This window comes from Macrobrachium nipponense, chromosome 37 (genome assembly GCF_015104395.2).
Source record: "Macrobrachium nipponense isolate FS-2020 chromosome 37, ASM1510439v2, whole genome shotgun sequence".
NCBI lineage: Eukaryota > Metazoa > Arthropoda > Malacostraca > Decapoda > Palaemonidae > Macrobrachium > Macrobrachium nipponense.
This window is the reverse complement of record NC_061097.1, coordinates 17,273,940-17,285,415: the sequence shown is the minus strand read 5'-3', so window position 1 is coordinate 17,285,415 and position 11,476 is coordinate 17,273,940. Positions and strand designations below refer to the sequence as shown.

General features: G+C 31.8%; 1 long non-coding RNA gene across 1 annotated transcript in view; it reads right to left on the bottom strand.

Moving 5' to 3' along the window:
• The window catches only part of LOC135208931 (uncharacterized), a 19,377-nt gene extending 9,488 nt beyond the window's left edge, over positions 1-9,889 (bottom strand). The window contains exons 1-2 of the long non-coding RNA XR_010313244.1: positions 9,783-9,889; positions 5,920-6,004 (exon numbers count right to left, since the gene is read on the bottom strand). This is a non-coding gene — a long non-coding RNA (uncharacterized LOC135208931). The remainder of the gene's footprint in view (positions 1-5,919; positions 6,005-9,782) is intronic.
• Positions 9,890-11,476: the final 1,587 nt, after the last annotated feature.

The following is an 11,476-nucleotide window of genomic DNA, read 5'->3' as shown; positions in this document are numbered from 1 at the left end:
GAGTTCATCGAAAACGTTTGCTATTCAGCCACAGATATTAAAGTGCATGTGACCTTAGCTTCAGGCCAGCTGACCTCTCGGTTCTCTATCTGTTTCATGAGTTGCTGAAATTATGTCTATTGAGGAGGGATATTTCTCATCACTTCAGATATCGTCAGTTTTTATCCTCCCTCCTTAAATAAAATAACTACGACGAGTTTTGCTGATGTTATGACGACTCTTTATTCACAGTAAGAAAAACATAAAACAGGGATCAAGAAAAGTGGTAATGCAAAATATAGAAGAAAATTGCACAAAAGCATACAAGTTTCATCTGACACATAAAATACTCATTATAATAATTATTTTATTAAAAGTAATATAATAATGATAATAAAAGGCGAAAATATTAAAACAAATGGTACTTCTTCCCAGTAAAGAAACCTCTCCTAAAGGCAGCAATGACTGGAATATCGATTGGTATTGGAAATCTCGTCACCTGGGCTACAATCAGGCAAAATCTCTCATTGTTTTCCCTGGAAAAGCATGACTGAAAATTAGGAACCTTATATGTTTATGAAATTCGAAATGTTTATACAATGCATTTTAAGTTCGTTATCAAACAAATGCAAGATAAGGTGACGGATTAAGATCTGAGGTGTCTATGTTTTTTTTATTTTTTTTCTTACTAATCAAGTAACTAAATCCTTTAATGGTTTGTTATTACAATGACGTTCAGTACCCTATAACTCGCAAATTGTAAAAATACTTTTTTCCCCAAAAATATTTGGAAAACTCGAAAGACGTCAATTTCTCTCCTCGACAGAACTTGAGAGAGACAAAAATCCCAGCGCTCACAAACGAGAAATACTGATGGATCAGGACAATCGCCCATTGGCGCTGATGGAAACACGGGGAAGAGTAAAATTCGCAGATATTACAGATCCGGCAGGAGGATATTGAGCGCCGGAAGATCAAAATAAGAGGAGATATTTCCTGCTCGACATTCAGGAAACGATCGGCTTGTGTGAAAAGGCTTACTCGTCTCTTCGGCGGATAAAGTTTACTTAAGAATATTCGGTACACGAGTCAGGAATTGGTTCGATGACATTGACCGAGATAACTGGAATCGTTTCGTTTTATTTGTATGTTGTTCTTACGTTGCATGGAACCAGTGGTTATTCAGCAACGGGACCATCGACTTTAAGTGACTTCCGAACCATGTCGAGAGTGAACTTCTATCACCAGAAATAAGCATCTCTCACTCCTCAGTGGAATAATCGTACTCGCGGCCACCGAGGTGGCACGCCAACACCATACCGACTAAGCCACTAAGGAGTTGGGACCGTTTCGTTCTTTTCCTTCAACACAGGGAATGACATATTAAGTATCTTAAAGTGGTAATATTCTCGGTGTCTTCTTGTTTTTTGTTACTAGAATTAAGTTGAATTAAGTGGCGAATTTGCTTTTGGAACAAGGAAAACAATGCATTTCATCACAAAATTATTGTTGTCCATTTCCTTTTGGAGTACTCTTAAATAGTAATTAAAATATGATTCTTTTACTTATTCAAAATTATTTGGAAGTAAAAGTACCGCCTTGAGCATTTCTGTTATACTTTTGCTAACCTATTGAATAAGAAATAAGCTATAAGCACATCTATCATTTCTGTCATATTTGTCTTGCCATGAACACAGGAAATTCAGTTAACATAAACGACCTTAAATGTCATCATTGTTGTAGTTATATCATGAGCTTCTGAGAAAAACTGGCGAGTAGACATGTCGCATTTCCCCGCATCAACAAGATTGCAACATCTTGAGAGAATAGGAAGCGGAAAAGATAATGCTGGCTAAGAGGCAATATTTTCTAGGCTGTTTATTTTCAATTCGAATTTCAGCGAAATATTTTCGAGATGAGTTTCGTCTCGAGGTTATGTTTTCGTCGTCCAATTACGATGGCATATACCGAGAATGTAATGCTGTTCGCCAATCTGATATTAATGTACAAACATTGAAATAAGCTTCTTGTATGAAAACTAAGTGCAAGGTTCTTGGAAGTAAGGGAATGAAATATTCACTACCTTTGGAGTGGCAGTAATGGAATATGTGAATTTAAAATCCATGTGATATGTAACAAAAGTTAACTTGAATTTAACTTTTCAAATCAAGAAAAAGATCATCATACTTTGGAAAGACTCGTTATAACAAATCATCCACCTTGTATTGGAATTGAAAATCATGGGGGCATAAGAATGATGGAGAATTCTTGATATTAAATTTCCTTATAACTTAATGTAAGGATAACTGTTGCTCTCATGACTAGTTTTGCTTTGGATACGCAGAGCCAGTGAGAATATTAAGCCATGTATAGACTTGAATAATATGTACATATATGTGTGATTGCTTGTATGTATATGTGTCTGTATATATATATATATATATATATATATATATATATATATATATATATATATATATATATATATATATATATATAGACTTATCACATCACCATGATTCATATATACGCATTAAGCTACCAATGTCCTTTAATATCTAATTCGCTCTACCTTGGAATTAATATAGTTTCATATATGAACCGAAGGGAATTTGTTACAGTTTCTTATCAGCTAAAAAAATTCCCCTTCGGAATTAATATGAAAACATAGTAATTCCGAGGTAGAGCGAATTAGATATTAAAGGACATTTTGAAGCTTGATGCGTATATAAGAATCACGGTGATGTGATTATATATATATATATATATATATATATATATATATATATATATATATATATATTATATAATATATATATATATATATATATATATATATATATATATATATATATATATATATATATATATATATATATATATATATATCATATATATATCATATATATGTACATATACATACAACCAAGCTCACATATATGTACATATTATTCAAGTCTATACATGGCTTAATATTCTCACTGGCTCTGCGTATCCAAAGCAAAACTAGTCATGAGAGCAACAGTTATCCTTATATTGAGTTATAAGATATTTTAATATCAAGAATTCTTCATCATTTTTATGCCCCCATGATTTTCAATTCCAATACAAGGTGAAGGATTTTTTATAATGAGTCTTTCCAAAGTGTGATGATCTCTTTTTTGAATTGAAGCAGGTCAAATTTTGTTAGCTTAATGCATTTATATATGTATATATATATATATCATATATATATATATATATATATATATATATATATATATATATATTATATATATATATATATATATATATATATATATATATATATATATATATATATATATATATATATATATATATATATATATATATACTATATATATATATATATATATATATATATATATATATATATATATATATATATATATATATATATATATATATATATATATATATATATATATATATATATGTAATGTCAGCTAAGGAAAATAGAGTAGATATGAGAGAGAGAGAGAGAGAGAGAGCGAGAGAGAGAGAGAGAGAGAGAGAGAGAGAATTGTGTTAAGCAACGAATGTGTTTGTAATAATGACGACCGTAATCCAAACAAGGGGAATTGTTCATCACGCTAGCGACAATTATAAAAATGCATTTAGATGTTTATGATAAAGCTATTGATTTAACCCTTGAACTACGGTGGAACCCAGAAACTTCCCGTGACAACAAATAGCCCAAACAAAAAGAAGGGTTTACAGTGCTAGTGGCAATTAAAAATTGCATTAAAGGCTCTGCGATAAAACTCTGAAATAACCTTTGACCTGCAGCAGAAACTAGACGCTTCCAGTGACAAGGAGGTGTTGAAATTAATTACCCCCCCAAAAGGGTGGTACCATGGACGTCATCGTTAATCACCCACCAAAAGGGAAGACCAGAAGGTGGCAACAGTAAAAGACCGCCTACTACTGAACCACAGAGAAGTAAAACAGCGTGGAGGTGGCGTGCCTTACGAGTCGAGGGGAAGAAAGACTTCAAACATTGACAAGTCTTCATGTTACGACACTACGCATAACAAGCAGATGATAAAAAGAGACGTATAACCCTCAATACTTGCTAAGCTTGTAAGTTTATTAATTGTGTTAATGAAATAAGAAAAAACTGCACTGTCTTTCTAAGACTTTAAAGAATTTCTAAAATAATCCTGAGACTACAAAAAACCAGAGTATCCAGGAAATCTACAATAAATATAAAAAGACTACAATACACTGCTGGCCTACAATTAAATAAAAGAAATAGCAATAAACTTAGATATTACATTATATATTATATATATATATATATATATATATGGTATATATATATATATATTAGTAAATATATATATACACATAAATATATATATCATATATATATTTATATATATATATATATATATATATATATATATATAAGGTTTTTTTTTGCCTCGAAGGAAAAAAAAATGAAAAAGTGAGATAGCCGAGTACTTTCGGTCCTTTTCGGACCCTTTACTTAGTAAAGGTCTGAACAGGACCGAAAGTACTCGGCTATCTCGCTTTTTCATTTTTTCCTTCGTAGCAAAAAAACCTTTATTTATACATAGCATCACATTTTATATACTTCGTGATCAAGTTATTCATATATATATATATATATATATATACATATATATATATATATATATATATATATATATATATATATATATATATATATATAAGCTGACCAACTGCTAGGAAAAGCTCTGAGGAACTCAGAAAAATTTTCCCTCACTTCCTTATGCTAACTGACCCTTTTATCAAAATATTACTTTGCTGACTGTCCCATTTATCCAGATATTGCTCTGGTGAATGTCCCTATTATCCAGGTATGACTGTACTGAGTACCATTTATGCAAGTATTACTGAGGTGACAGTCCCATTTATCAAGGTATTACTGCACTGATAGACCCTTCTATCCAAGGATTACTGTGGTGACTGTCCCTTATATCCAGGTATTACTGTAGTGACTGTCTATTTTATCCTCATATTATTGTTGTGACTGTCCCCCTGATATTACTGTGCTGACTGTTTCTTTTATCCAGTTACTGTTGGGCTGATTGTCCAATTTACCCAGATACTACTGTCGTGACTGTACCATTTACCACTCCCCACTGAACATACACCCCATTAACCTAAACAACCCCACTAATCCCATGCACACTCCCCACTAAACCTAAACGCAACCGCACTAAACCAATATTCACCCCCTGCTACGCCTAAAGACACCCCCACAAAACCTAAACACTCTCCCTAACCCCCCCCCCCCACACACACACACCCTATATACAAAGCTTCATGCAGAATAATTAATCACAGGAAAGAAAAACATTTGCAATAGTATATTTCTATGGTATCGAGTACATGAAATGATAAACCCGTAGAGTTTATTTACAACATACGTTAAAAAGATAATGGGAAGGGGGATAGGGAAGAAAGGGGGAAGGGGAAGGAGGTACGGATTTGAAACCAACCTTCTTATTTAAGTTGGGCGGGAATCCCACAATTCCCGGCTGCAATACTTAAAACAATATTATATATATATATATACAAATATATATATATATATATATATATATATAGTATATATATATATATATATATATATATATATATATATATATATATATAATATATATATATATATATATATAAATACAAACATACACACACATATATTTATATATATTATATGAGAGAGAGAGAGAGAGAGAGAGAGAGAGAGAGAGAGACGAGAGAGAGAGAGAGAGAGAGAGAGAGAGAGTCTGTTTACTGATTTCACAATATATATAAATTGATAGAAAATTATGATAAAATTTACCTAATTTTATCAAGGAGAAAATGATGAGCTACATAATAAATTTTTACCAAGAGTTCTCTTTCCTGATACTCTTCACTTACCTAATGGGAGAGAGATGATTAAAACACATTATGTATAGTGTCTGTTGATGAACAATGTGACAGATTTTCCTCGCATGTAATTTTCCTGTGAAAGAGATTTTCTAATATGAAACACCAATATCGAATATTTTTTATCGTTTGATGTAAAAAAAATTATTCATTTGGTTTTATCATTATCAGGACTATTTTCTTTATGAAAACATAAAAGATAATAGTGGTATTTGGTATAAGATTTTATAACAAAACAATTCTTTTAAAATTATTAAATAAGCCTTGGCGCTTCTGATGAATGTTAATAACATTATGTGTATACCTTTAGTCTATGGAATGTGAAGGAGATACGATTCACCATAACCTTTATATATACACACACACACTGTATCCTATTTCAGCAAGGTATATATTTTACATATATATTTTTATAAATTATATATATATATATATATATAATTTATAAAACAAATACCTTGCTGAAATAGAATACAGGGAGATATAGTAAAAAAGAAAAATACATCATTATAAATTAGATGGAAAGCACTTGTTCTCGAGATATACTATGTTAACATTTGCTCATTATAATTTTTTGCTTACGTACCATACCCCCCGCCCCCTTTATATATATATATAATATATATATATATATATATATATATATATATATATATATATATATATATATATATATACACATATACATATAAGGTTATGGTGAATCGTATCTCCTGCACATTCCATAGACTAAAGATATATATATATATATATATATATATATATATATATATATATATATATATATATATATATTTGTAAAATAAATACCTTGCTGAAATAGGATACAGGGAGACACAATAAAAAAGAAAAATACATCATTATAAATTAGATGGAAAGCACTTGTTCTCGAGATATACTATGTTAACATTTGCTCATTATAATCTTTAGCTTACGTACCATACCCCCCGCCCCCTTTTTTTTTTTGACGAATTAAAGTTCTCGGTAAAAAAAATCATGAATTATTCGTTCTCTTATTTACCTCTATATTAGGCAGAGCTACAGTTCAACCATAAGCAAAAGAGAAGCTTCTTAAGTTTCCTGAATCACCATTATGAATAGCAACACTATTGTAAGTTGAACATGAGTCACAGACTATCCACATTTGTGACTGGAAGTGTTGTTCCAGCTACTTACCCTGTGGTAGGGGTTGCAAGAATACTATCACCGTAGGTCCTGCGTGTCGTAAAAGGCAACTAAAAGGACAGCTGCTGCCTTGCAATCTGACTTTTTAGTAAAAGGCTAGGCCCACCGCTAATAACTGTGAAGCTTGCTGCCTTGCAGTTTTACATTTTAGTAAAGGGTTAGGCTCACCGCTAATAACTGTGGAAACTGCTGCCTTGCAGTCTTACTTTTTAGTAAAAGGCTAGGCCCACCGCCAATAACTGTGGAAACTGCAGCCTTGCAGTCTTACCTTTTAGTAAAAGGCTGGGCCCACTGCCAATAACTGTGGAAACCGCTGCCTTGCAGTTTCACTTTTTAGTAAAAGGCTAGACCCACCGCCAATAATTGTGGAAACTGTTTCCTTGCAGTGTTACCTTTTAGTAAAAGCTAGGCCCACAGCCAAATAACTGTGGAAACTGCTGCCTTTACTCTTTAGTAAAAGGCTAGGCCCACCGCCAATAACTGTGGAAACTGCTGCCTTTACTTTTTAGTAAAAGGCTAGGCCCACCACCAATAACTATGGAAACTGCTGCCTTTACTTTTTAGTAAAAGGCTAGGCCCACCACCAAAAACTATGGAAACTGCTGCCTTTACTTTTTAGTAAAAGGCTAGGCCCACCACCAATACCTATGGAAACTGCTGCCTTTCCGGTGGACTTTTTAGTCGAAAGCAAGGCCCACTGCCAATAACTGTGGTTGCTGACAGCAAGGGCATGCGGTTGTAAAAATCCCTTTGCCAAACATTAGACTATGCCTGATGTTGGTGGAGGATGATGCCTTTGATAGAAGGCAGTGGAGAAGGCACATCAGGCAACCGACCCCTTAACGGTGGGAAAGAAGAAGAGAAGAGATACAATCTCTGTAAACGACGAGTATTTCTGGAGCAACCTCTTTCCCTTGTATATTTAGTAACACTGCAATCATATTGACCACTGATCATTTTCTTGGAAGCAGGGAGAAAATTTGTTGTTAATTCACATTTTCTCTTCTTTGGTAACATTCATGGAATATCATAGGATGAATTACCTACTTGTTTTCAAGTTAAACTGAAAGTCCCTTTTACCTATTGTAATCATTAGTCTATACTCTGTTATGCCTGTTCACTTCTTTCCTGCTATCAGGTGGATTGATGCGGACAGCCGCCTACCTAACTGCTCATCATAAAAAAAAAAAAAAAAAAAAAAAAAAGTTGCAAAACAATTTCCTATACGGCTAACATCAACTCATGATACGTATTCTATGTACTATTGGTTTTAGGGATAATTTCAACATCATAATAAATCACAGCTCATTATCTTTACAATGACATCAAATCCATTAGCGTGGCATTAAGGTTACATGAATCGTTTAGAAAAAAAAATTACCGCTATGCAAGGCATCTATAAACTCGGCCAATTAGTATCTGGTAATGATGTTAAATGTATATATATATATATATATATATATATATATATATATATATAGTATATATATATATATATATATATATATATATATATATATATATATATATATATATATATACATTAACATCATTACCAGATACTAATTGGCCGAGTTTATAGATGCCTTGCATCTATATATAATATATATATATATATATATATATATATATATATATATATATATAATATATAGTTATATATATATATATATATATATATATAAGATATCATATATATATATATATATATATATATATATATCTATATGATATATAATACCCATCTATATATATATATATATATATATATATAGGATATATATATGTATGTATCTATATATATATATATATAATATATATAATATACTATAATATATATATATATATATCATATATAATATATCATAACTCTTTTCCCTTCTTGGAGGAATACTAGGCTATCGGTGAAATCTAGATAAATATGCGTTGATAAAAGATAGAAATGAATTTATATATCATTCTAACATATCAACAAAACATTAACTTTATTTTCCTAAATGACGGGAATACTTTTCCTTACAGCACATGATTACATCAGCTAGATGTCGAGTTAACATTTGACGTTGTTAAGCCGTGAGAAGCAAGAACTTCCACCACCCACGGTCTTCGAAGTGCAGTAGTTGCCACTTCTTAATTTAAGTCTATTCCATTGTATACATTTACCCTCCAAAAACGTATATTCTACAAGAGCCTTTCAGAAATTTTACAAATGTAACGATGTACATTTCTGTAAAGTATTAATCTAGATTTTTCAGTGATTATCCTCCAGGTAATCATTATACCAAGCAGAGTGAATAGAAAATCACCTTTCCTATACAGTGAAGTGTTTTGCCAATTCGCACGACAATGAATTCCAACGGTCAACAGCCGAAGTAACCCAGCGTGCTATTTCGATTCTTCCACACCTCACTTAAACATGCTTTATACGAAATATGTCACCTTAACGTCCAGAAGCAGTCGCTATACCTAATTCCGAAGGTAAAAATAAAACAGAACTAACGAATTAATCACGAAAATCGCATGTGTCAGGCTAGATACGTTTGAGGATTTGCAGTGGAGAAGTTTATTGACGTCATTATCAACAGACTTTTTCCACTTCAGGTAAAATCATGGAAATAACTACTGAAATTGCATATATAGACGTTGCATGCAAAGATACTTTATCTTACCTTTATTTTGGGAGTTTCCTAAAGTTATGCTAATGGTGTTGTTAAAATTACATGTAAATATGATTTTAGGGTTACGTAGAGGAGTGCAGTCTGAAGCTCTGCTGAAGATGTTCCAGTAATTTTTAATTATTTATTTAGCAAACGCGAAACTTTATATTCCGATTGTAACATTCCCTAACACTACAAATAAACTAATAATAAGAAGTTATAGCTAATAATTATTATTTCCATTATTATTGATGTCCAATATTGTTGAATATGGAATTTTATCAATTTATTTTCTCAAGGCTTTGGTGTTTCCAACTGAACATGAGTCCTGGAATAAAAGGTGGAGCTTTCCACCAAAGCTACTTTCATCGTTTCTGAAGAAAAGGTCGACTAAATACGAAAAGTTTCACTTGTTTTGTCTGTGTGTGCATGTCTGGCATGGGTAGTGGTTTGATTTTGAGTTAAACAGCTTTCACGGGTGCCATAGAGGCCGTGTGCAAATTTTTGTCTGGGTCTACCAAGCAGTTCAAATTTTCATAGCATCTAAACAAATACACAAATTTATATATATATATTATATATATATATATTTATATATATATATATATATATATATATATTATATATATATATATATGCATGTTGTTGTGCTATGCAATTTCGTGATATTAACAATTCATGTTTGTTTTATAACTATGGTTTATTCAATGAAAAATATGAACAATAATATGTTAACAAGGAAACTGATGACAGCATATGAGTCGAATGAACGACCTTAATACATTTCTTAAAGACTGCTAGTGTTTGTATATTGGTTTTGTTGTTTAATTAACATGTGGCTTCAATCGCTGACGAATTCAGTCACAGTCCAATTTCAAACAAATCAGCTGGTTTAAGTGTAAAACATTCTAAAATTCTTACCTACAATAAATGTTCAGTTTATTCGTCATATTTATTGAATTTTGTTACTATTTATAGTACTGACGGTCACAATATCGTGTGGCACTGGGATCTATTTGTGATCAGTGTAATGGCTGCCATTTGACTAGTCTTTAGCATTGTATTGCTCGACGTTGGTTTAAACGAGGGAATCAGCGGTAATATTAGTAACTATGTAATCAGTCAGTCATCCGTTCAATTAAATTTCATTCATATGCAAATGGAAAATCTAAAAACTGAATGATTTCCGTCCATTTGAATAAACCTTATTTTTCCGACATATACAAATTCAAAGCTCCATCATTTCCATCACTAGCTGTGGATTTATGACCCATAAGTCTATTCAATGGGAAAATTATTTTTTATATCAATAATCTGAAATACAGCTCAAGTTCTACTTTATAAAATCATTCGATTCTCGCAGAAAGAAACCAAGATATTTTTTTAAGATTGATTGTAGCTATCAATCGAGCCACTGAGTAATGACTTTGTACTTCTGGTATAAGATTCATTTTATTCGTCATTTCTTGTCAATGTCTTTCCTTATTTTTTGGTAGCAGGATATATTCTAGCAAAACGAAGTAGGAAATATCAAATACAAGATCAAATAACCCTCTTGTACATTTCAGCAGCGTATATTTCCAGACTAAAACCATACTTCTAGCAATCACCACCTTATTTAGGAACGATTTCCTGCAAACCTTCTCAACTAAATGGGTAAGACTGCCATGCCAAACGCATGACAGCCTTGCAAAGGAAAGCGGACT